The sequence below is a fragment of the Lontra canadensis genome, unplaced genomic scaffold, assembly GCF_010015895.1.
Source record: "Lontra canadensis isolate GAN:19392208 unplaced genomic scaffold, GSC_riverotter_1.0 scaffold22, whole genome shotgun sequence".
NCBI lineage: Eukaryota > Metazoa > Chordata > Mammalia > Carnivora > Mustelidae > Lontra > Lontra canadensis.
Genome location: NW_022631016.1, coordinates 3,244,694 through 3,250,708, shown reverse-complemented (window position 1 = coordinate 3,250,708; position 6,015 = coordinate 3,244,694).

The window sequence follows — 6,015 nt, the reverse complement described above, 5'->3', positions numbered from 1 at the left end:
GTTTGTTTGAGAAGTTCTTTATAGATCTTGGATATCAGCCCTTTGTCTGTAGTGTCATCTGTGAATATCTTCTCCCATTCCGTGGGTTGCCTCTTTGGTTTGTTGACTGTTATTTATATATTTGAGACAGGGAGAGAGAGAGAGGCAGGGAGAACACAAACAGAAGGAGGGGTAGAGGGAAAGGGAGAAGAAGGTTCCCCATCAAGCAGGGAGCCCGATGCAGGGCCAATCCTAGGACCCTGAGATCATGACCTGAGCTGAAGTCAGATGTTTAATCAACTGAGGCACCCGTGGGTCGCTGACTATATTCTATATAAGGCAGTTTCATATGCTGACCAGTGATTTATAAGAATATCATACTTCTCAGTTACAATTGTGTAGGGGCTAAAATAATTTAATAATTTATTTAGCATGTGAATCCCCTTTTCAATGAGATAAAAAGGAAATTAATCATAGATTTTTGCCTTTGTGTCCTCCTACACAGAATTCAGCATAATTTTATAAGTGAATTAAGAGGTGAATCTCTTTACATTTTAAAGCTTACTATCATTTCATAATTTAACATGTGGCGAAGTGATTTTGATAAAGACTTACTTGCCCAGTCATGCTAATCAATGTGAGAACCAGACTGACGGTGCCTGTATTGGGTGGGACAGCATACAAGCCTTTAGATTGAATTCAATGTTTCACTGAGTGTTTGAGCCATGGTCTTAATACCATGAGTGATGACTCTGGCTCTGTGCTGAGACATTTCTGCTCCTGGTTATGGAGCTGACCTGTTGTGGCACATCAGGGAGATCATGGAATGTAATCTGTACCTCCTAGGAAACCCCAAGGAACTCTGAGCTCCATCACCCTCAAGCTGTGGAAGAAGAAAAAGAAATTTGGAATTATAGAGGTCAAGACCAAGGGGTAGAGTTTGGGTCCATAGAGGTCAAGGTCAAGGGCTGTTGAAGCACAGCCAGAGGGTGTCAGTAGGAAGCTCAGGCTGACGTGGGGAAGATCCAGGTGCATCTCCCACCTTCTGCTCCTGCCCCTACCTGCAGCTTTCCTGGAGAGGCAGGCAAACTCTTGGCCTTGCTTGAGGTTCTCTCTGATGCTACCTACCCCTGGGGGAGCTGCTGCCCCACCTTCCTGAAAGGGCCTGCCCATCCCACCAGGAAAGAAGCCGCCTCTTGGATGGACACCTTTCAGAGATGTCCTTTTAACCTTGGAGGGAGGAGGCCCCAAACTCTAGGGTCTCTATGGATACCCTATGGATACCCTCCAATGCATACCAGAAAGAATTTTCTATGTTTATTTTGTTGTTAATCCCAATGTTCACATCCCCTCTTTGTGGGCTATGTGTCTCTTGTACCAGGGGCCCCATTCCTCTCCTGTCCTCCTCCTGGTAGATAAAAGACACCAGCTATAGCCAATTAAATAAACATATAACTCAACAAATCAGTGACTTTGAACTCTGATTCTTTAACTTCAAAATTTCATGATAGAAGAGTTCAGTTTTGCCCATACCAGCCTCTTATCCTCCCAAAAACACATAGCCTAGTGTTTTTATGGATCTGATTATTGAAATTCAATATTATCATATTTTATTATGTCATTAAGTAGCAGCACATTTACCCAGTTTCCCCATTATCCCTCCTTGTTTTCCAGCTCCGTGTAGAGATTAGCATGTTAGGAGCAGGGCAGTCTCGGGAGGAGGAAGACCAGGAGCCAGAGGCTGTGTCTTCTAAGCCTGAGGAACCCCAGAGACTTTTGGCCCCATTCTCTTAACTGCAACCATCTCTTTAAACTTCTTGCATGACCTCCTTTTGATATTTTTAATTAATTCTAGAATCACTAAAATCAACTAATTTTTTTTCTTACTGGCTAATGCTTTTTAGTCTGAACCTGCATGAACTGATAGAATCAGAAAATATTGAGAAGTAAGAAGAAACAAACTTTGATTTATTTTATATGCATTCTACAGAGCCAAACTCATTGCCCAGTCAGGCTGAACTGGGTTACTATGTGGAAGACTGTGTTTCAGGCTGAGGACATCCTGTCGAAGTGCACACTCAGGCATGGCCCTGGTGGTTTGTTCTGTGACCTAGACCATGTCCCTGGTCAGGCTTATGTGCTAGGACACGTTGCCTCTAAGAGGGTTGCCCTTGGCTGAACTGGATTGAAAAAACACTGTCTCCATCCCAGAGAAGGACCACTGTTTTGAGGTATTCCTGAAGTGTCTGACCCACTCTGCACTCTTGCCTGCAGATGGCGGCCAGATGGAGTCACGTGCCCAGTGCAAGTGTGTATACTGGGTGGGCACCGATGGGCAGTGTCTCTGATGCTCAGCAGGGAACACAGGGAAGAGCAATGCAGCACGAGCCTTCCATCCAGGACCATAATTAGCTGCTGTTTTGCACTTCTGGTGGCAGCAAGTTAATATTTATTTATTTATTCAAGAGAGCGAGTCGGCATGTGTGAAAAGTGGGAGTGGGAGAGGGGCAGAGGGAGAGAGAGAGATTATTAAGCAGAATCCATGCTCAGCGCAGAGCCTAACCTGGGGCTCAATTGCACAATACTGAGATCACCGCCTTGGCAGAAATCAAGAACGGGTCACTGAACCGAGTGTGCCCCCCGGGTGCCCCAGGGTCGTATTTGATCTGCAACTCCACATTCGGTATGTAGCTGGTTCTGCACCTGCGCGTGTGGATTGCTGCTGCGGCAAGTATCACAGCCTGTTCTTCTTATTCTGTAAATGCCAGACACTGCTTTCGGACCCCAGAAGGAGAATGACATCATTCTAGGATTCTGGCTGAATTCTCTCAATTGCTTTTAAACCACCTATGGTTTTTTCTTTCATAAGTGTTTAAGCGCTGATAAAGGGTAGTCCTAGTAATGATCAGCACGAGGGACAGATGATGGCATCGCATTTCCTGAGCTGCGATGCTTATGAGGCCGTTCTCATCACAGCCTCTTCACCGGGTTCCTTAGACTTTCAGGGAAGGCGGTGACTGGGGCACCTTGCCGCTCTTCCTCTCCCTGCTGCCTCTACCTTGTTATGCAAGTTTGGACTTGTGTGCCCCCCATCTTACCCACCTCGTCCTTTCTCTAGTCACCAGGACACCTGCTAGGAATCTGAAACAAAGAGACTTTGTCTTATACAACTTACACATATTCATCATTTATATCGGACACTGAGCACAAACTTTGCATGTAGCTTTGGATGAGGTACCTAATTTTACCTGGTTATTATCCCTTCAAATATTTCAAGGTAACACTCAGCTATGCTTCTGGTAGTTGCACTATTTCTGAGTTAAGCAACACAGATTTTTCCAGCCTCAGCATGATTGATACTTTGGACCAGGTGATCCTTTGTTGTGCGGGTGCTGTCCTCTACTTTGAAAGAGGTTGAGGAACATCTTTGGCTCCTACACATTAAATGCTAGTAGCATCCCTATCCCCAACTGTGACAATCAAAAATATCTCCAGACTTTGTCAAATGTCCCCTAGGAGAAAAATTGCCCCCATTGGAAATCGCTGATGTAGATCTATAAAGAACTTCTCAAACTCAACACCCCTAAAAACAGATAATCAGGTCAAAAAATGGAGAGAAGGCATGAACAGACACTTCTCCAGTGAAGACATGAAAATGGCTAGCAGACACATGAAAAAGTGTTCATCACCATTAGTCATCAGGGAAACACCAAATAGTTTTATACAGATCCCAAACTGGGACATGGTAAGATTATCTTGATTTTCAATGTCACCCAAGTGCCATGGTTGCAAATGGTCACATTGGTCATAAATCCATACCATTGGTGGATATTTGATGTTTACCAACATCTATACAAATTACTTAAAAGACAAATCTCAAACACTATACAATTTTCCTTTCATCATTTGCATTAAGATGTGATCTTTTTCCACGCTTACAGAGTTTTGAGAGCACTTAGTGATTCTGAAGCAGTGATGAGTCATCCATTGACTCTAAGAGCTTCCTTGGCTCTGTGAGAAGACTGATGGCATGCTCCCTAGCTGAAGCTGTGCATTCTGTGGTGTGGATGTGGGGCTGGGACCCAAGGCCAGTCTAGGCATGAAGTGTCAGAAGTAAGAATGGGGAAGTAAGACCCACAAAGACGACAATAAACTCAAAATACAACATGAATTCATTTCTGTGATTAAATTATAGCAACTTCATGTCAGATTCTTAAATAAGACTTTGCCAGATGTCCCCTGGAGACATGCATATATAAACATGAAGAGAACATTGTTGCCGATGTAAACAATTGGTGTCATAGTTCATACATGTTTGGTATAGATCTGTTTATACACAAATTTAAGAGTAATAGTGAATGTTCTTGATTTTGCAAGCGTGTCTGCAGCACCATGTGAGAATGTGAGAATTCGGGAGTACTTCTAGAATCGGGGTTTGAAACCCAAGGAGAAGGAAGGAGTCGAAGGAAGAAGTAGATATTAGGCACTCAGGCAGGCCGCACTTCATTCTGAAATGGTTTGTTGTTTTTCTGCTGTCTCCGAAAGGAATAGGTGAGTTAATGGATTTGTTTCTTACCTGTTTGGGTCTACCACTTAAATCTGCTTGTATCCCAAAAGAGCATCTCTCTCTGACATTGGCTGTGCCTCACCCATCTCCTTCATGTTCTTCCCATACTGCGACCTTTGTTTCAAGGGCATAGAGCAAGGGAGGGGCAAGAGGACTATTTCCCTGGGATCTGAGTAGTGCTGGACAGAAGAGCAGGTGCTTGAGGCCCCCAGCCATGCTGTGTCAGCACTGAGCACTGAGCATGGAGCCCAGGCACAGAGGCTCTGCCGTCTTGAACGTTAGAATCAGATGACAGCGCTGTTGACTCACCTTGTTGAGAAGCTATGGAACCTGTCCAAGGGAACCACTGTTTTGAGGGAAGAGGACCAGTGTTGGCATTATAAGATCCAAGAGATGTGGAATCATAACTGTGACAACCTCAAGCAAGCCACTGGGCTCTCTGGCCAGAAGGGCAGCTCTGCCTCGTGGTCAGAGCTGCAGGCCCAGGCCCCCTCAGATGCCCAGGCTCACCGTGAACGAGTTGTGAGTGCATGCAAGTGCAATGAACTCTCTTGTCCTCCATAGTGACAGTCAGAGGAGCCCCCTTGCAGGTGTGTGGTGAACAGTGACTGTGCTAATACTTGAGGCACTCAGACCAGGGCTCAGCATAGAGTGAGCACCGCACAGTTACGTAAACAAATGATTACAGTTACATAAACAAATGATTATAGACAGAGTCTCTTTACAAATGAGATTCCTCGTATTGGTTTATACCAGACACGGTCTCCACACAAGCAGGGCTCTCTCTCATACTACCGCATATGGTGATGGTGCAGTGTCCACTGTGGGCAGGGTCCGCCAGCCCGGGACATGGTCATTCACACCCTGCTCTCGTTTTGTATATCCATCGGGATGCTGGTTCCTGTTTCTCCTTTCCTTCCTCCCTCCCTCTTTCTTTCTTTCTTTCTTTCTTTCTTTCTTTCTTTCTTTCTTTCTTAAAATTTTATTCATTTATTTCATGGAGAGAGATACAGTAAGAGAGGGAACACAAGCAGGGGCAGAGGGAGAAACGGTTCCCCACGAAGCAGGAAGCCCAACGCCGGGCTCAATCCCAGGACCCTGAGATCATGATTTGAGCCAAAGACAGACGCTTACCAGACGGAGCCCCCCGGTGCCTGAGGATCCTGTGGGTTTATTCTCACACACCCCTCCAGTCAATCCACTGTGATCGGCCTTCATTACCTGCTGCCACCACGCCGTGCTGTGGTCACCTGTAAGTGGTCATGGCATGGTCTCTGACCCTTCCCATCCTTCCTTCAGCCAGTGTCCAGGATCCCGCTGGAGCCCCCATTGCAAAATACAGATATGGACATAAACTCCCCCTTTCTCTGTGATGGAGACGCAGGTACCGCCACAGGTGACTGGTCTCTTTCCACTCTGTTTTGCCCGCACTGCTGGTCTGGCTCTGCAAGGTTGTTGCTTTCCAGTGA